General features: G+C 28.2%; 1 protein-coding gene across 6 annotated transcripts in view; it reads right to left on the minus strand.

The window, feature by feature from the left end:
- LOC121118611 (uncharacterized) overlaps positions 1–21,125 on the minus strand; it is a 239,474-nt gene extending 218,349 nt beyond the window's left edge. For 2 of the 6 annotated variants that reach the window (XM_040713189.2, XM_040713187.2), the window contains exon 1: positions 20,755–21,125. The gene's annotated coding sequence lies outside the window, so the exon portion shown is untranslated. The remainder of the gene's footprint in view (positions 1–20,754) is intronic. The other 4 variants (XM_071888223.1, XM_040713188.2, XM_071888222.1 and 1 more) reach the window with 2 other exon arrangements.
- Positions 21,126–21,796: the final 671 nt, after the last annotated feature.

The following is a 21,796-nucleotide window of genomic DNA, read 5'->3' on the forward strand; positions in this document are numbered from 1 at the left end:
TAGTATTTTTTAAATAATGTATGACATATGTAAACTTAAATATTGCCAAAAGTCAATTTCTGAGATCAATACGTTATATTGGTTAAAATAATATAAATATTTACATATACTATTTTTTTTGTTCTTACCGCATTTATGAATAATTAGAAATTACAAAGACATCAATTTATATTAAACTAGCAAAGGGGTACCAGGAGTTGCTTGGGCCGAGGACTGAGCAAGAAATCAGATTGAGAATGGTCAATATTATTTTTTCTTAATATCTAGACCCCTTTGTTGCGGGTGAGCAATATAATGCTATAAATTGAATTTAAAAAATAAAATTGTGTTATAAATTTCAAATAATATACAAACATATATACGCATGGAAAAAATGCCTAACACAAACCTACCAATATTTTTTTTTACTTGCAATAACAAAAAAAGCAATGGCTAAAAAAAAGTTATCCCTCCATTTTGGAAATATTATATAAATGTTCGGGAAATTGAAAATAAATGAATGTACTATTATAGTCTAAAATTGTATGTAACAAATGTATCTTTTTTTTTTGGCATATTTTCTTCAAAAAATGGAAAAATAAGGTTTGATAAAAAAAAGAACAAATTGAAAAAAGTTGAAAAATGACGGATATTTCATTAGAACATTAATTTTTATTAGTCAGATATATACACAAACAAAATTTTAGACAAGTTTAACAATTTTTTTTTCTTGCAAATTAATATTCAATAAAAAATCTTTTCTTTTTTTTTTGCACCTGAAAAAAACGAAAATATAATTTTTACCAATTTTTTATTCTGATACATTTTAACAACATGCTCCCGTATTGTTTTTTTAAAGGCACCAATCCATTTTTGATTAATAACTCAACCCCTAGTCTCCTTGAGCTGGAAGAAACAGTTTTCCTATTTTGGATAGATAATAAGCCTCCCTTATACAAATACAGGTATATCAACATATTTTATCGAACAATGCAATGGAAAGAGAGTAGCGAAAATTAACGCTCGGGGTAAGTAAGCTTTCTTCCATTTCTTTCACTTTTTACGCGTTGTGATCACTTAATGAAGGTGTGTTAGTATTAAGTATTATGAAATATTACAGTTTTACAATTACACTGTTTGACCTAAGAGCTATTTTTGAAGTCCACATTCACTTTTCACTAAGAACCAATGAAAATCAAACCTACACACTAATTTCAATATGTAAAAGTTTAATAAGTTGCTCTTTCATTTTTGATAAGAAAACTTATTAAGGTTTTATCATGATTTTCTCAAATGTAGATATGCACCAATCAAATTGATAAATATAATTTATGTAGTCTTACGTTTAATTTTATTAAGTCAAGTTTTATGTTTGACTGAATGCCGGTTTACTGTAAATCCTAATAATGATTTTGTTATAGGAACACACATTATTAATCAGTAATAAGCTAAAACCTTTATTCAAAGTTGATTTTTTCACTCATAAAGAAAAATTGAGTCCTTTTATTTTCTGAATTAGATATTTAAACAAACATATTTATCAAATTTTATTAACTGCTATTGACATACGTAAACCAAGTAATCCATATTTAGATTTAAAAAACGAGTATATATACAAAGGTATATTAGTTGTACATGTACCCATATAATAGTTTTAAGACTCAGCTCAATATATTTTTTTTTCAGTTCGGTCCTATTGAATACTTTTTTACCGATTGGAATCAATATTTCGGTCGAGACTGAATTATAATTGCTTTCAAATAGTGACATGTTTTCACATTTACCTTGTGCCGATGCTCAAAATTTTGAAACATACATGACATCATCAACTGTTCATCTTGCAAAACGTTTTAGATAAAATTTCAAGTGACATCGACTCAGAATGAACTTTCCTTCGGGACAAAATTAGACCAAGTTATTCAATGTGACCTATCAAGACCAAACTTATGTCAAGGACTAAATTATTTCGATCCAACAAAAAAATGTAAAAATAACAGACCAATTTAGGATTTCCCAACCTAACCCACAATGTGTATTATCAATTTACATGTATAGTGATAAAAATTTTATGTATTTTTTAGTTTGCCCGTTTTTTACAATTGGTTAAGTTGAACGATGAATTTTTTCCACCTCAACTATTGTCGTTATTATTTAATTCCTGATTAGTGTACTTCATTTTCTACTACATTCAATAATATTCAAAAACCTCATTAAAAATAAGTGTTTGCTTATAAAAGACGGAGTGGAACCTTGTAGATTTATTGCATAGTTATAATTTTAAGTACTTGTTGGACTACGAGCGGATTGAGGATCAACATCGAAATAATGCTAACCTTTGTACTTGTTTATTTTCTTCTTATCTCAGCTGCTTGTAGCTGATCAAATGAAACTTCATGACATTTAAGCTGCTCTTCTCCAAAACATTGTTTAAAATACACGTTTTTCATCACTATATATGTATGTATTTATTTAATTAATTTCATTTTATGATTGGTATTCTATACTTTATCAAAGAAATTGTTTAGAGAGTTGAGGCTAAATAATTTTTCATCTTTATGATGTATTCTTAAGTAATATATATTATTTTATGATATATTTATGTTCAATTTAATGAATGTATATTTTATAATTTCACAGATAAACTCAATAAATATATGTGTCAAAACCATTTAATGATGAAAAATAATTTTATAATTTTTGTGTGTATTTTGTGAGTCATTGACAGAGTTTGTTTATGTTAAAACTCTGCTTATCAACAAGATATAAGCTTCTTTTTTTTTTTTGCCACCAAGGATCTATAAATTTGCCTTTTATATACTAAAGTCAATTAAATATTGACATATCCTTTTAATCTAAAACGATATTATCTTTTCTATAATTTAATTTTTTAATGGAGTACGTTATGGAAATAACTCAAAATCATTTTTCCTTTTAAAAAAACTAACCTTTTGAAGCAGCTATAAGAGGAAGAAAAAAAAAACAAATATCTTACTCCGTATGTAGCAAGGAAAAATGCAGGCATTTCATTGATGTTAATCATCAATTTTACTCTAAGTACATCGTGGAGCTTTGAATTTCTTACAAAATATGCAGTGTCTTTTTGTTTTGTTTTGGAGATATTTTTATATGAATTGGAAATGAAATCAAATAAGAAATCAATATTTGATATTTTAGGGGATGATTTAATGAGAAAATATTCTGAATTAGTTCATTCCCTATGCATAATTTGTAAATAGTAGATCTTTAAAATGGTATGCAGATTTAAAGAGAATACTTTATTTAAAACTTAATTTTTTCGAAAATATACATAGTACATACTCTCTATATATATTTATTTTTTTCGGGTCTATAAGACCTCATTCGTAAAGTATGTGTATATGCAGTTGACAGCATTTTTAAGCATAAGTCGTTTATAAATATCAAAAACAAATGAAAGATCGATTGAGTATATTCTACAATATTCCATTTTGTAAAAGAAAACACTGACTATGTCGTATACTATTAAAGATGCCATCAAAACCATCTATTCATTCACATCTAATTATTATCTTTTTGTAAGTAAAATTTATTTATTTTGTACATATACATAGATGTAAAAATGTAAGTGAACTCTAAAAAAAGTAGATTTGTTAAAATTAAAAGACATTTGTACAATACTTATGGAGTTTAAAAATAAAATGTATTTAAATTTAAAAAAAGTTTATATTAGATTACACATAGTTTAATGTACAAAATAAATATGAAGTGATAAGTTAATAGACAATAGATTAGAACAGGATAATGAATCAAAGTTAAGATCATGGCTCATAGTTCAGTGTGGTATGACATTCATACTATAAATTAAATATAAAGTCTTATTTTGAGTTCGAATAATGAATATCCTACAATGTGAGGTACTATTTCGTTAGAGAAAATTATTTACGTATTTGTGGTTAAATATAAATAATATTCAAAGAATAATTAATCTCTTTTGCCCTTACATTCTCATGAGTGTTATTAATTAAATTGATGAAATGAGGGATATATATTTGAGGAGAACTTATTTTCTATGATAAGGAAGACATCTTTGATACATTTGTTTTGATACTTTAGAAGGACTCAAACCATTTAGGTATAAGGCATTATCTAATTACTTCATTATGTGCTGGCTTGACCATAATTAATAAAGTTCTATTAACTGTAAAAAAATGGAATTAGAGTGTAGGGATAGGAAATGAAATCAAGAATGGTACAAAGGGATTTTGTGACATACACTTTTATCCTCCTTTTTCACTTGATCTTGTCTCTCTTGACTAAGCAATGTATAATTGGTCGAGAAGGAGGCCAATGCAGTTTACAGACTCTTCAAGAACTACCTTATGGAAGACCAGTAGGCCATGTAGGTAAAATATTTTGGAAGACTACGTTGCTGACAAGACAACACGCTCAGATGAAGTATGGTCAGATGAAGTAATACTAAAATTCATGAAGAAATTGATGATACCTTCAGAAAGATTAAATAACACAATTAAGACTTAAAATAACGCATGAATTTATTTGCTTATGAAACTACCCTTCAGTTAGATAGTCTGTTTTATACGCTCTGGCAAACATGAAATTGAACTATCTAAAATATACAGACTTATCTCACATTTTCATTCAAACCTTTTCTTTTGTTGCTGGATTCAAAGATTTGAGTTCATTTTTGACAATGAGACAAAGGTTTTCCGCGGGAAACAAATCTGGGCCATATACCTTTCTGCCAAAATGAATCCCATTGGGAAGGATTAACAGGAGCGTGTCCTGCTGAAGAAATATCTTGTACATATCATGCAAACGTTTCCTCTTCAAAGATGATCCCTTCTCCTTACTCTTTTGTATTGCTGACAGAAGATACTTATCTTAAATGTTTTCAAGATAGTATTTGGGCGTAACAGTTTTCCTGTAGGACATAAAATGTCACTTACTCAGTGCTCTTTACCCCATATTTGATTTTTCAGATGAAATTTCACAGTTACAATTGTTTCAACGTGGTTCTTACTGCAAGTACATACTCGAACATTCTACAGATGGGGATGGTGGAACGACTAAAATGGGGAATCTTCAGAAAATGTAACTCAACTCCTATATACCCTAATATTTTCTCTCCTTGTATAATTTAAGGTGTTTTTTCCTTTTATTTTGGCTTAAGCTTAAGTTTGTACGGAAGACATTTGATATATTCCGTAACTGTTTTCCCACAGTTTCATGTGACACCTGATGATCATTATTCGAGATTTTTGTGGATAATTTCCTTATAGATTAACGTTTTGTGGTCACAGATTTTGCAATGGTAATTAAATATTTCTTGAAAGTTTTTTCTTCCTCCACCTATCAGGTTTGTTTCGAAGTTTCTCACCAAGCTCCTGTTTGGTCCATCTCCTTATCGCAGTGATAATCGATACTCCAATATCATTGGCAACTTCTTTTTGAAATTTTGTCATCCTCAAGCAAACCTTGTAACGTGTGTTTAAACGTTGCTCCTTCACCATGGCAACGCCTCATATCAAATAATACTTACATTAAAAGGTACCTTCCTAAAATAGGGAAAAATTGTGCAATACTACAAATTATTTGAGGATATTTTAAATTTTTTTTATAAATATTGAAATTTTATTTATTTCAGTATGAGAAACATCATATGAGTACATATTTCCGAGCTTTTAATGATTTTTTCTCGGATATCATCAATTTCTTTAATAATTTCTTATACTCAATTTATGCAACTCTATCTCACCAATAAAAGGAACGTTAAAAAAATATACAAATATATATTTCAGAAGACGTTGTGAGTACCTGCAGCAAGTTAGTGACGAGGAGTCCCCATCAAGTTTTTCAGAACAAGAGTAAGCATATTGAATGGGATACTGGTCATTTGTATGACAATATCAAAACTGTTAACTAGTATTAATCCTTTGTTTGTGAACTGGGATTTTCACCGCCCAAAATATCCTTCTATACTCCATTTCATTATGTTAAAGCTTAAGTTTAACAACCGTTTTATTTTAAAATGTTTCTGAAACGCCCAGTGAAAACAAGTAAAAACTATTTGTTGTTGTGATAATTTCGATTATGGGAATTGTTCAAATTTTTTGGAATGTTGAATCAAAGTTTGGTGAAACTACATCAACTCTTCGTTTTTTTTTTTTTTTAATTTCAAAGACCTATACCTTACAATTAATGTATTATAAGATGTTATTTTACACATATACAATACGAAATCTTATCAAAATAGATGTTTACATAACGCATTAGATATTAATTTGTATTAAAATAAAACCATAGTGTATTTTTTCCATATGTCAACAACAAATTATATATATTTGTGACTTCATGCTTATGTTATTTAGATTAATCTATAAAAGGGATATATTTATGGTTGATGCATTAAACTCTAAAAGTATTTTAGCTCGTTAATTAATACTTATAGGTGCAATATTGATTAAATGGTTAAAAAGAATAAAATAAAATTAAATTATATACGTCAAAGTCTATATTGACAATGTATCACATAGGTAATACAGTTTGCTTTATTTTAAAGGTGACTTTTAACACAGTTCAATTAAGATGTTCAATTATGAAAGATTATTACAAGTATTGTTCTTTAAGTAATTTAATTTTTAGATATAATTCCAATTCTGAGCCCCTTTCCACACTGGACTTTGATATTTGTATAAATAGAGACAAAAAATCAATTTTTTTTGTTAATATTACGACAAACAGGAGATTTTAAATTTATGTGTTGTTTTTTTTAGATATTTCTCGATAATATTCAGATTAAAATGAACCTCTAAGTATAAATTTTTGTAAAAATTATGGATTATACATAAAATATAGGTTTTTACACTTTGCACAAATTAGCATACTTTTTCATAAGTTGATTAATCTATGTATGTATATTGCACATAAAGAAATCTGATACCATTGTTGCTACTTATTTCACATACTTTTTAACTTTTTCCAATAATAAAATTTAGATATCCTTTTTTATTTTATTATTATGATAAATAAATTTGGTTTTATAACATTATTGATACTTTTTATGTCATTTGTCTTATATTTATGTACAGAGTTGCCAGCCAAAACTTGTTGTAATGTGACCGAATTACTAAAAACATGATTTTTCTGAAAACCCACAACTCATAACCAATTAATAATATGTTTAAATACTATATTTATCTAAATTTTTATTCAATACGTCCACCTTCACAAGTAATAGCAGTCTCGACACGCCGTCAAACAGATTGGCAGACGATCAAGGCTACGTCCATGAGTACCACGCTATCATGATGACAGCTCAGAGCGAATCCAACTTTAGATAAGAGGTGTGTCAGACATTCTTTTTAAAGACACTCGGAACTAAAAAGAAAAGGGCGTTGTGGTCATGGATAAATAAGTGTCACAGAGGCAGAATAGAAGTCAACGATATTGTTTCTACTTAAGTTTTGTTTCTTCTTTGTAATATGGGCTATAATGGAACTTTTGTAATTGTATGTACTCTGGATGGAGATACCAAAGATCTATGCAGCTTTCTCGGGACTGATACAAAAGATTGGACACAGTTTGCATTATTTGTTGTTGCTACGTCAATGTCATGAAGACATAGGACAAAAATAAAATTGGTTTATTTTTCTTTCAGCTATTGTTTGATAGGATAATGAAGCTTCCTAATTTAAAATAACATTGATAAAATCTTAATTAATTGCTACTGTAATTTTTGGGTACTCACTCTGTCAAATTGGGTCAAAATCAGATTTTGAAAAATTGCTTATAGAAGGGGGGCTAAAAAATTTATAACAGCATGAAAAAGTATTCCACGCCAAATCGCTGAGCGACTAAACTTGTTTTGGAGTGCCCCTCCCCCCATTTAGAAAACTCATTAATAATAGATATTTTGTGGATTTTTTAAATACTTTTTCTATTATTTCCATCTATGGTCTGAAATTTAAAATAAAAATAAAACTTTTTTATTTTTGTTTCAACTGTCGTTTGGTTGCCTAGTAAAACATCAATATTAAAAACAACAAAGATAAAATTGAAGTTAAATGGTATTGCACGATAGGGGTCCACACTCTGATATAATTTGATATCTGCTTTTCAATATATGAAGTTTTCTAGTTTTTTCCCCTTATATGTTGTGCCTTCATAAGATAATAATTTTATCATCCAGTGATTGTTTTATAAGTAAGTTCACGAATGTATATTCGATTCAATAGACACATATACATAAAATAATTTAATTTTCTACATTTTTAGAAACCCGTGTTTTTTTTCTCCGTACTTAAATTATATAAAGGTTCATATTTAATTTATGCCAACAAGATTTATTCTTTATATTTGAAGGAAATATATATTTAGGTACATACATAAAATATATATTCAAAGCAATCAGGCCGGATCTTGAACAGAGCATAGATGTATGATTTTTTTTTCTTCTTTACGATACTCACTCAATCCGATAACACAATATATTAAATATTCATTGTAAAACGATAATATAAAAGCAATATAAATATGACCTCAGAAAAAAATATTTATGTGTAAAGTAGTGGAGTTTGTTTTCAACTTTCTTCTAATTTTTGATTATGGTTAGCGAGGAAAAGTCGTGATATGGTTTGAAAATTACCGATGCAAAATTGTACTGTCACAAGGTCGTACATCCCCCTTCAAATTTTGAATAATACAAAACTCATTTATTTAGTAAATATAAGTACTTTTAAGACATTTTGATTTTTTTGCATTAAATAAACTTGATAAACAATTTATTAACTCATGAAAAATGTTTAAAATGTGTTTTTTCTTCATTTTTTCAAAAAATATTCGATGGAACAAAAATAAAGAAAAAATAGTGAGCATCATTTTTTACATTTTCAGAAAAGAAAGATCAAATTTTTCTTAACGTATTTTCCCTTTTTTCTTACCATATAATAACTTTTTCGAAATAATTGTAATATAAATTCGAAAAAAGTTAAACAACAAACCGCTCTAGTATGCAGTTTACAAAAAACAATGTAAATTAAATTTAAACGAGCAATATTATTTTTTTAATAGTATTATGTAATACAAATAAAAGATATACTGTTTTTAAACATTTCTTGGGCTGTATTAATACACACGAAATTAACTTTAAACTGTAAAACAACCAACCAAGTCCACAGAGCCAAAATCCTGTGAATTAATCCTCTTCGAAAAATAAATTTTTTTTTTAGATGTTAACAATGATTTTTGCACAAACAAAATATTCTCGAAAAAATGATATTTAAATTTTAGAAATTATATTTAAGTTAGTTTAGAAAAATATTTAGATGGAGTTATACTTTTTTTCCCATTCCAAATTTTGGTCATACAAATATATAAAATGTGTCTATGTACTTTTAAATTTGAATAAAGAATACGATTTGTGATCTTACCAATTAATTAATACTATAATAAAATATAAAACTTATAATGTTTTTCAAATAATTAGCATTATCTTTACTTTAAGACAATTATATTTTCCAAAACATTTCACTTATTTATCTAAAGATAATTTTAAAGTCGTATTGTGCCATGTTGAAATTTTTCAAACTATTCTAAAGACACTATTTGCGGAATTTGATACATTTTAAAATACAAACTTCTATCTATTTTTTTTTTTAAATAAAAGATTATGTGTCAAAGCACATAATTACTCATACTCGGAAAAAATAAATAACAAAGTTGTTGGTTTTTCCCCTTCTTCCCCTATTCTCCTTCCCTCCTTTGCCAATATCAGATGCAATTTGTTTCACAAAACATTCATATGTTTCATATATACGTATATATTTCAAAAATATTCGGGAAAAAAAGTAACTGTTGTTTAATGTATGTTTAACTAAATAATTGTAATATAAGAAAGTACAAAGGAAGAAATGTATATACGATAGTTATGGACTAGTAAATATGGTAACAATAATTGAATTTATAGAATAACGATTTAAACCTTGACTAAAACATAAAACTAAAAAGAATACCACACATTTTTGTCTATATGAATAATTAATTTATTTTGGGTATGGAAAGCCCTAAGCCCATAAGACCTCCAAGAGCCAGTGCAGTTCATCCTACAATAGCTGATACGACATGGTCTTCTCCTTCCTTTCTCATCTTAATCACAAACTCTAATTCCTTTGTCTCTATATTATCGGGTTGAACCTGGTAGTGTCGTTGTATAAATTTTAAAGCTACACTATATTCCCTGATTTGAGCGTTTGCAATTGCTGAAAAGTATATCAGATCCTATTTGTCACTGATATGTTCATGCTTGTAAAATTGTTCCTAAAGGAATATCCCTCTTCAGATATCCGTAGGGGGTTTAGATTGTACGAGACATAAAACATAATCAATTGTTGTGGAGATTTTGGGTGTTACAACTTCTGCCTGTTCTTCATGATAACGAGTCTCAAACTTTTTCAAGTCCTCGGTGTAAATGTTGTCTTTTAAGAGAATATTTTCCATGTTTCTTCTTCTCATACGCTGTTTGTTACTCTTATGAATGGAAATTCTTAGTAGAAGCAGATTTGGGACAAACAATAATCTTTTTTCCCTTACAAAACTCATTTTTTTCCAAACAAATAGATGTTTATACTTGTTGTTCAAAATAGAAAGTCTTTAAAATTATGTCCTTAGGGTTGTAAAAAAAGTAAGACTTGATTTTTTGTTGGATAGAAACAAGCTATTGTGCTTTTAATAAAGCATGTACAAATATCGCCGGAAAGTTATAAAATTAATTAAATATTGAATAAAATAATAATTCTGGTGCAATTCAGTTATAACACTAAATAATCATTTAAAGATTAATGAGTGTGTAAAATAAAATAAATAAATACTGATACACAAAATATATGAAATGAATTTGATAATAAATAGTTGTATTATAATTATAAACAATTTTGATAAATATACATATTTATATATTAATTATCCTCTTACTTTTTTTTAATTATTAAATTTTATGAATATCATGTTTACTTCAGATTTTTACGTATGTAACCAAAATTTTGCAATACCATGACATGACTAAATTACGAACTACATGTTTTTATTTAATAAATAAAGCACAACTCAAAACTAAGTTATGATTTGTTTAAATATTACATTTAGCTATATTTTTATTCAATATATTCTTCTTTACAAGCAATAACAGCCTCAACACGCTGGCCAACAGACTCGCAACTCTTTTATACGGAAGGCTGTGTCCATGGCGTACCATGCAGTTATCATGGAAACTCCAAGAAAATCCAAATTTAGATACAAAGTAAAGGAAACATTATTTTCCAAGACTCTCTAAACTACAAAGTACAGGGAATCATGTTAGGGTTGGAAGAGGGCCACATAGAGGCAGGCCAGAAGTGAGCGATATTAATATTTAAATAAACGCATAAAATGACAAAATTAAACCGATTCGCCATTTTGAATACAATTTAAAAATCAAAATTCCTTCAGAGTTATGGTTGCCAATGATCTTTTTAGAGCCTGCTTTCTGAATCTTGCACCTTCAATCTCTATTTGTATTTTAAAAATTGACTTTGATGCAATTATGTGCTTTATACTAGTTTCATTAAAACCATACAACTTCTCTTCTGCAGTTGAGCTCCTGTTAAAATTATGTCTAAATTCCTTATTCATCGATTCCCAGATGTGCTTCAGATTTTGAGCAGTTTTTATAATCATAGACGAGCGTTTTTCCAAGAAAGCATGTGTTACATACTTCTTTTCTTACTGTGATGTACAGCCTGAAGTGACTTTAAACTTCATCCATTCCTGCTTTGAATTTAGGAAAGGGTCAAAATTGACGTCACATATTATTTGTTTATTGTGGTTTTTACGTTGAAGTGAGGTCAATAGGAGGGTTCCTCTTTATCTCATCCTTTATTTAATATTGTTTCTAGAATTGCACACTTCGTAGTTGGTTTTTAATATTTTTTTAGTTCCTCGTCTAAGAGGGATATTGTCGGGGGGAGATATAGGCATTCTTCAGTACTAAAATATCGTTAATTCCCTCAATTTTCATATCATATCTTAACTTCTTTGGAGGAAATCTTGACTTCCGTGTTTACTCCAATTGGGCTGTTGGCTCCTATTACTATCCAAAGCATTTTCCTTACTTTTTCCAAAGGACTTTCCAGTGAGAAACTATAGGTATGCGATTGTAACTGCATGCCTATACCTAAATAATTGATTTTCTAGAGTTAATCTACAAGACCTGCTACTATTACTATCATATATGTGTTTAGTATATTGCTAAGAATAAACAGGACGTTAGTGTTAAATGGGTATTTCCCCGTTCCTTTGAAGCAAAGAAATAAACTAGGTGGCGAAGCTCGTCTGTTAGCTTGAGTAGATTCGTCATCTAGGACCAGTATTGGCAAACAAAATATTTAAAGTGGTAACATATTTTTTTTTACAAATATGAGTTTGTGTTATATTCTTACAATCATTTCCAATTTTTTTTTGTTTATAAATATTGGATGTGTCTTCAAAGACGACAAAATGTAAGGCAAAAAAGTTATTTTACTGAAAATTTATATTACAGATTAGATAAAGCTACTTTAATGCAGTATTAAGTTCTTGTGACCTTACCTCCCCTTTATATTCTATATTGGTTACAGAGAGGTCCGTTCAAATCATAGCACTTCGAGTTTTAAACTTCTACAAGATATAATTTATTTATCAACAATAGATTTTCAACAAAATTAATTCCATAAAATGTGTATTTGAACTCTTTATATCATTATTGTAGCCACACATAGCGGCATTGATGGCTTCCAGGCAGTGTTGCAAGGCACCTGCTGCATATGTAGTCCTCTGTTATGGCGTCCCAATTCTGGCTGACAGTGTGTTTGAAGGCCTCAGTGTTCGGATGACGAAAACAGTAGGTATTTCTTTCGAAATAAACTAAAAGGTATTGTCAAGGGAGTTGACATCAGGGTTGTAGGGTGGAAGGGGGGCAAAAGCGGTCAAAAGTTGCCTCTCCATTATCACAAGGCTCTTTCCACCACTTTTTTGATAGCTCTATTGGCAGACTGGTGTTGTCTTCTACAACATTTCGGAGTTGGTGGTAGCGTAGACAGTGGTCCTTGAGATACCCAACTGCTTGGAGTGCGAGCATCGAAGTTGGTCAATCTTATTAATTGCCATTTTCTCATCTTCAACAGAACAATTTATAATATCAAATGTATAAATTGTTTTGTTGCTGGCTTAAGCTTAAGGATTGTAGCAATTTCTTCGGTGTTTCGAAATGTGAACCTTACTTGTCGGCTTGAGAGGACTTCATACGCACTTTGTCATTTATGAAATTTTTGTACTTATGTTATTCTAGGAGGTAATTATTATAGTCCAGGAATATTAGTATTCTTTGTCAGTATATAGAGTTAGTAATAAAAATAATAGAATTGAGTTTTTTTTAACGCTAAAATACCTATTCATATATACACAAGTACATTTGTACATTTTTTTTTAAATTTCAGAATTAGGTTATTTAGACATTTTGGTGTGTGAGGCACTTTTTTTTAAAATGAAATATTCAATGGATAACTAAAAAATAGTTTTGTTCGTATATTATTTTTCAGAAAAAATGAGCATAATAAAAGATAATGAATTTAAACAAAACAGATATAAAAAACATCTAAAAATTAAGCTAAAGCTCACAACAGCACAAAATTAAATTTATCAAATAAAATATTTTATGATGTCAAATTTCTTTATACTCACTCCAATTTTTTTCTCATATTAGTAACTGATTTTTGCCAAGATTAAAATTTTTTTTTAATTTCCTATAAAAAAATTTCATCTCATTATTTTCAAATTTTTTTTTTTCCAAAGGACAATTTGCTGAAGGTCTATTTTTAATATTTGGCAGAAAATTTATATTTTATATATATTGATAAAAATGCAATTGCATATTTTATCCAATTTTAAATGGTAGTATGATTAATAAGTATTTTTCAAATGCTCTTTATATCATATAATGCAGTACTACAACAGTAAAAATTTGAACTACATTTGAACCACATACTACTATATTGTGTTTATATAATGATCATTAATCAATATAGTTAATAAACAAAAAATATTTTCTACCGATTAACGCAAATTAATTTACCGATATGACATATACATATAGCATATGAGCAATATGTATTCATCATACTATTATTTTAAATTCAATGAAAATATATGATCGTTTAAATCAATATACTAAATATCATTTTCGGCCAAATGTTTCAAATATTCCTTGGAAAAAAAGTCCTTTCAAGAAATTATTATGCGGCAAAATGTCCTTCGGCAAAAATGGTTTCGGTCAAAAGACCACTCACGATTTTAATAACCTAGTTTAAAAATACACACGAATTTAAATTTTTTTTTAAATCTAGCTTGATTTTTCTAACAGAAGACTCAAAATGAATAAAACTTTTGATTTCATTTTTTTGAAATGAAAAGTCTAGATTTAAAGGTCAAACAAAATTATATTACAAAAGATGCCAATGATGGGGAGCTACATTCATGGAATTCATAAATATTTTTATATACAATATGAGTGAATAATGTTTTTACGTAAATTTTATTAAACACAACACAAAAATGTTTGAATATAAAGAAAGGCCCGCGAAACTTCTTTTTTTTTTTGATATCGCTATAAAAAAAAGAAGGATGGATATTTTTCAATAACTTTTTATTTATTTGAAAGCCTACACATTCTGGTTAATGATGGAACACCACTTTATTCATATTGCCGCCCACACTGGCCTTACAGTAGCCCATTATGTCAGCCCAATTTTTCAATACATTTTCGATTGTGTGAGCTTCAATAGCTGCAATGGCAACTCCAATTTCGTGTTTCAAATCGTCTCTGGATAGTTGGCGTACCATTTATCCTTGACGGTTCCCCACAAAAAATAGTCCAACGGAGTCAAATCGCAGCTACGAGGTGGCCAGTTGACGTTGCTGTTTCGGCTTATGGTGCGATTGTCGAAGACAGTGCGCAAAAGATCCACTATAACGTTGGCTGTGTGGCACGTAGCGCCATCTTGTTGGAACCAAATGTTTTAGATGTCTTCCTTTTCCATTTGGAGAAACAAAAAATCTTCCAGCATGACCTGATAGCGCTCACCATTGACCGTAACGGTAGGTCCTTGCTCGTTTTTTCACTTTCGGCAACAGCAGCAATGTTTTCGATGGAGCGCACTGGACGAACACGGGAACGCGTTGTTTTATCCATTATCGAACTAGTTTCGCGCACACGCTTCATAAAAATTATACACAAACTGCCTGGAAGGCGCTTTATTTCGCACGACGTAATTTTCTTGCAGTTTCGTTTGAAGACTCTCCATTTTGGAAGTAAGTCTTCAGTATTTCCCAATTTTCTTCAAACATAAACTTAACTATTTCGTAAACCGGAAACCTTTTACAAAATATTAGACATAATGAGAATGTTACTACAGCTGTAAGACGTCAAAACATTGGTAGTTCGAAATGCAACCGCTAGATGGGCCACCCGTTATGAGTGTTCTAACTATTGTAAGTTTAAAAAAAAAAAGAATTTACTCAAAAAAATTATAAGATTTTCGTTCGACTTCATATTGAGCTAGACTATAACGATAAAGAAAGAAGTTGATAACAAAGTTGAAAAAAGTCACTGGAAGAAATTAAACTCAAACACCAAAGTGCCCCTTCATATATTGAATATATGTATAATAACTACATAGAAGTTGGTATTGCATAATATCTGCTGAAAGGATATAAAAAAATATTTATTTTTTTCCCTTTCAAAAATGTTTTGAAACAAAAAATAAACCTACATAATGTGTCACAAGTTTATGCATTAACACTACAATTTTGTTCCAAAATATAATTCACTTATTTATAGATATTTTACAAAGGCATAAATTAGGGGGAAAACTTTGATCATATGATGGTTTAATGAACAACTCTATTTAAAGGCTCTTAAATTTGCACGAGACGTTAAACTCCTAAACTGACATAAATTACAACTTTTATCTAAAAAACCCAAATTAGAATATGGGAAAAGGTTTTTTAACTAAAAGAAATACAATGTGTACATATCCTTATACCAGTATGCAACTATTACCACTTGAGTACAGAGAAATTATAGGAACGTTTGTCGAGTATACTTGAAAAAATTAAACAATATATTTTATTTGTCACAATGTGTTGTATAATTAATCTAAAAATAATTGATATAGTATGTACTTCTTATTGTATGGTATATTTTCAGTGTGATCATTTTAAATTATATAATTTAATGATGTTAGGACTACAAAAAAAAATAGATGCTTTAGTTTAGAAATAAACTTGACATATATGTTACTGTATATTGCCAGAACAGTCTTTTCGAACTATAAATTGAAATGGAAACAAATTCTAAAAATATTTGTCCAATTGTATTTAAATTATGACATATTACTTTAAAAAAAGACGGTGATATTCTCATACTACTCTTCAGTGGTCGAAGATCCTTCACTAAAATCGGAAAGAAACTTTTACTCCAAAATTTTAATTAATATATGTTACTGATATTGTGAAAAAAATTAGAAATACAAAAATCTTAGCAAAGTTTACTGAATAAAGAAAAGTATTAATTAGACTCTATGAAAATATTTACAGGACTTCTTTTTTTTCGACTTAAAATTTAACTATGAGGATTGTACAATTTACCTTGTAATCAAATGTACAATTTAAAATATTGTCTCTATTATAACTTTTCGTTTCTTATTTCCTTATAATTTAACAAAAAAATTATACTTCTGTATTAACTGAATCAATTGTCAAGCACAGCTCTAGAATCTCTTCAGAGACAAAATATAGATGAGTGATTGGTTCATTGCTAATCAATTATTTCAATTTTAAAATGATTTCCATTGTATTTATTAGTCAAATAAAATCATTTGATCATATAAATAGTGTATTAAGCATAATTAATATTTAATTTTTATTTGAAATATTAGTTATTAGACTAGAGACGAATTTGTTAAAACAAACCATGCAGTATGATTCTCTACTTTTAGATTTACATTGGAATAGATGATAAAAATATAATTTTAGAAAATTGATAAAAGACTAGCAATAGGAGATATTGTACATATGTTGAAAATTGTTGCTCCTCAACAAATTAATTATCATGTAGTAAATTACAGTATTTCCAAAAATTGATGGTGGTTTTTTTTTTTAAATCATGAAATAACCTAAACGAGTGATTTTGTTTGGTAAAAAAATTGTTTTATTTCCCAATATGACGACGTTTAAGCTGAATACATTTTTATGCCTTTTTTTGGTCAAGGATTTTGAAATCACCAGTTTAGGAACTTTGCTATTTTTTTTTTCTTCTTCTACCATTCTGATTTGCAAGGATTTGTCCATCCTTCCCTTTCTTACACCAATTCTCAATGGTTCTAAAAGGAATATGTAACCTTTGAGCAACGTCTCTCTGGCTTGATCCACTTTCTATCATGCCAAAAGCCTTGGCCCTGGTCTCTCTCACCATTTCGGATATTGAATTTCAACTAACATCCACTGGTGTTTTCTGAGGCCTTTTATACTGATGTATGATGCAATCCTCGAAAATTATTTCATCAGAAAAATACCATATTGCCTAATGATTATATTAGCCAAATTTCTTTTCATTCCGACCATAAATATTTTTTTTTACTATAAAACGCATATATTTAATGCCACCATCAATTTTTGACCATACTGTAGTCTTGCATCACCATAATAACTCTTGCTTTTTTTTTTTTTTGGTAAGATTTTATTAATTACCTCAAGCAGATCTTATGTCTACCTCAGAGTCGGAGATGAACCCACAAGACCACAATATATGATTGCAAGTGGAATTCAGTTTCTTCTTATTTGGAATTTTAAAAATTACAACTTTTTTCAAAAATAATTATTAAGATTAATTTTTTTTTTTTTAAATGTGAGGAAGACCAATCCTTGCTCAAAGTTGTAAGTTGACGTTCTAAGTGTTCAACACAATATATCCCTGCCCTATTTTATTCTGATATAATTTGTGAGAGAAAAAGTAATTTTGTATATTTCGCTTTATTTCAATACTTAATAAGAACTTTGACGATCATTTGATTTGAGCTAAGTATAACCGGTTCCGTTTGATAATTGGTCCCTATTGGTAAAATAATGGGACAAAAAATTTTTACACCTTTTATTAAGGCCAAATTTATATCCCCAAGCGCGTTGTCCATAGACAAGAACAAGTGGTAGTCAGTTTGTCCCAGGTCCGGACTGTAGGGTGGATGCATAAGAACTTCCATTCCGAGCTTTCAGAACTTCTAGCGTTGACTTAATCGTTCCTAGTTATCTCCTATTCATGAATGCTGGCCGCTTCTGTTCGATTGCTAGCTTCAAAAGGTGGAGTTGTTGTCAGTGGAGGGCAGAATTTTAGCTAAGAAAAAGTAGCTTGAACCTCTGTTGTGCATGCAAAGTGCATGGTACAAGACTTATTCATTACTCCCTACTTGTACTTTAATGTAGAAAAATAATAATGATTATAGTCATTACAAACATATCATTGTACAAATGTACGACTTATGATACAAAAATACTATTTCTTTTGGTACAATAACATAAAAACGAAGCCATCATTACATTTCATTATTAATTAATTAAGCTATTAAAAGATTTGTCCTTCTTTATACCTTTATTTGTAAATATGACAAAAATAGAAAATGAGTATGTTTAGTTTTCTAATTTCTTACAGTTTCTTAATTGATTCTTACAGCAATTATATTGAATTAATTTATTTGTTTTTCAATTTGTCAATCAACACTAATTTATGTTTGTTATGGGTTTTTTATGGTATGTACACAATTTTTATTACTTATATATATATAAAATAATAATGACTATGTGTGGTTGAACATTTCCAAATCATTGTAATGTAATTAACAGTTTTTAAATAGAGATACAAATTCTTTCATCTAAATTGACAAAGATATATAATTAAAATCAAAAGATAATAAAACTTTTGTTACAACGAATCATCAAAAAATTATTTAGGATCAAATACATAAATAAGTATGTACTTGAACTACATGTTTTTCAAGTTGAATAGCAACTTTATTTAGTTGTAGTATCAGAAAAGTTGTTACACTTTCATGTTATAATTTTGTTATATGGAAAATGCTCTCAGAACTTTTGTTTTTTTTACTAATACAAAAATAATTAATATTTTTATATTAGTAAAAGCATGTAAAAAATACAGCTATATCAAATTTCTTTCGTCTTTGATATTTTAAGTATCTTGTTTTTCTTTTAAGTTGACTCTTAGACTATTTTTCTGTGCATATTTGCTTATGAATTTTGAACAAATTTGACACTTTTCGCTAGAATCACGCCAAAATTCACTTTTTCATTTTTTTATTTTAGATATTTGCTTATATGGTAATAAAATATTCCAATGTATTGTTAAAAAATTTATTTAATCTTTTTAGGCCAATTTTTTCTTTTGGATTATACAGAAAATAGGTGTATTTTTGGTGATTTAAGGCGTTCAATATTAAATAACTTTGTATTTTTTTAAAATATTTTGTAAAATGTAACCATATTTTGATATGATTTTCCCTATTTTGGCTTTTGTTTGTACTTCATGTTAAAAATAAAATTACTTTGAATTATGCTACATAAATGTTATATCTATGTAATGTTTTCAGACATAAAGGACATCGAGGGTATACTTGTATAAATATTATTACAATTCCACGAAAAAATAGTCGATAATAATCTGAATTCTGATTAAAAATCTTACCTTAATTACATTTGAAAGGGGAAAAAAGTAATCAATCATTTGTAGATGGGGTTTTTCATTTTTGATGGATTGATATATCATATTTTGGTTGGATTTTAATGTTATTTACTGGACCTTTTTGTAGTTTCATTGTGATTTTTAGTTTGATTAAATCAAAGTTATTTAAAGTTAATTTAGCTTATATATTATATTACTTAAGGTAGACAAATTTGTTCAGACATTTTAAGTTTCTTTATTAGTTAAACTTTATGGCTCCATTTTTAGGGCGTATTAGGTTCCAAATCAATTAATGGTAGAAATGAAAATAGTTTAAAATCTTTACAGGTTTTTTTTTTTTTGCAAATACAAAATGTATAACACTTTCTCAATGATAATTTTTGGCGTCTAGCCTAAACTTATCAAGATTTATTATTAGCCCCTCTTTCATTTTTAATTTACTAAAATATTTGGTTTATAAGCATAAAAAAAATTGTATCAATATTTTTATGGTTTATTGCAAAAACAAAAAGATGAACAATACATACACAGTTTACTTTTCGTATAGAGAAGATCACATGCCAATTAAATATTTTAAAAGCTTAAATATACAAAATAAAACAAAATAATAAATTGATTTTTATGTAAGGGCTTAGATAAATTATTATGGTATGCAGATTTGTATATATTCTATTGAATATTTCATTAAAGCCAAAGACAATACCAAAGCTGTTCTCTTTTTATTAAACATAACACTTTTTTCAATTAATATTCTACAAAAATGAATATATTTTCTATGACAGATATACAAATTTAATTTCACGTATTCTATTATTTGAAATACATTGTAAAAGAATTATCCTCCTTTTTTTTCTTTAATACACTTTTTGACCGAGTATCAATAATTTATAAAGTACATTATTGGGTAAATAAATGATTGCTTCAAATATCAATAAATGAAATTGAGAAAAATATATATTTACCTGAGATGGCTTGTTTTGGTTCAAAACAACTAGAGGCAGAGAATTATGCGACTCTTTTTCGTGTGTGTGTTTTTGAGAACTATATCAAAAGACAGAAGAACTTGAAAGCCTTCGAATTAAAAAAAATATTGACAGAGACAGGATGAAAGATCATTTGATTTGATTTATAATTTTTGTAAAAAAATTATTCACTAATATTGTATCGAATATTTATCGAATTCATTCACAGATTTTGTTACAAAAAATAATACTAATGTCTGTACGATATACGATTATTGTCGATATTTCAAATAAAAACTTTTAGAACAACGTAACATGACAAACACAAAAAAACTGGTTTACTTTTTTTCTTCACCAAAGGGAATTACAGTAAAAAAGGGGCGAAATTTTTCCTCCCCCCCTCTTGCTCTTCTTTTTTTCCTCTTGCTCTTCCTCAGGTTGCCTTTTGGAACTACATTACATATATACATTAGAGCAACAGCACGTTTTTTTAATGTTATTCCCTCCTACAAACTCCTCTCTACAAGGTTTTCTCACCGTTTTGAGAATGTAAGATATATATATATATATATACTCTTCTACACACATAGAAAAATGAGCAAACACCTACACACATCGATGACGAGGATAATAAGTTATTTCAAAATAAAATAAAAAATAAACACAAAATATGTAAAACTGTAGTACATTTAATAACATAATTAAAAATTAAACCATTAATTGTATATATATATCATATGAGTAGAAAAATTTAGTTTAATTAAATATACATGTGAATTCTTTCCATCAGTGTGCTCTCTCCTTTATGTTAATATCCTTTCTAACCATTAAAAAAGGAAAACGATGGTTGATTTGCTACTGTGAGAGAGAAAGGCTCACCACCTGTAGATACTTCTGTCAGTTTTTTTTTACCTGCATAGTACTTTGTTACCTTACCTATTCAAGTACATACAAGCATATCACAGTTAATAAATACAATACATCTAAGCTGCCCTCTTTCGGTAAAACATATTTTTCCACATATGAACAACCTGCGTTGATT

Source organism: Lepeophtheirus salmonis, chromosome 5 (genome assembly GCF_016086655.4).
Source record: "Lepeophtheirus salmonis chromosome 5, UVic_Lsal_1.4, whole genome shotgun sequence".
NCBI lineage: Eukaryota > Metazoa > Arthropoda > Copepoda > Siphonostomatoida > Caligidae > Lepeophtheirus > Lepeophtheirus salmonis.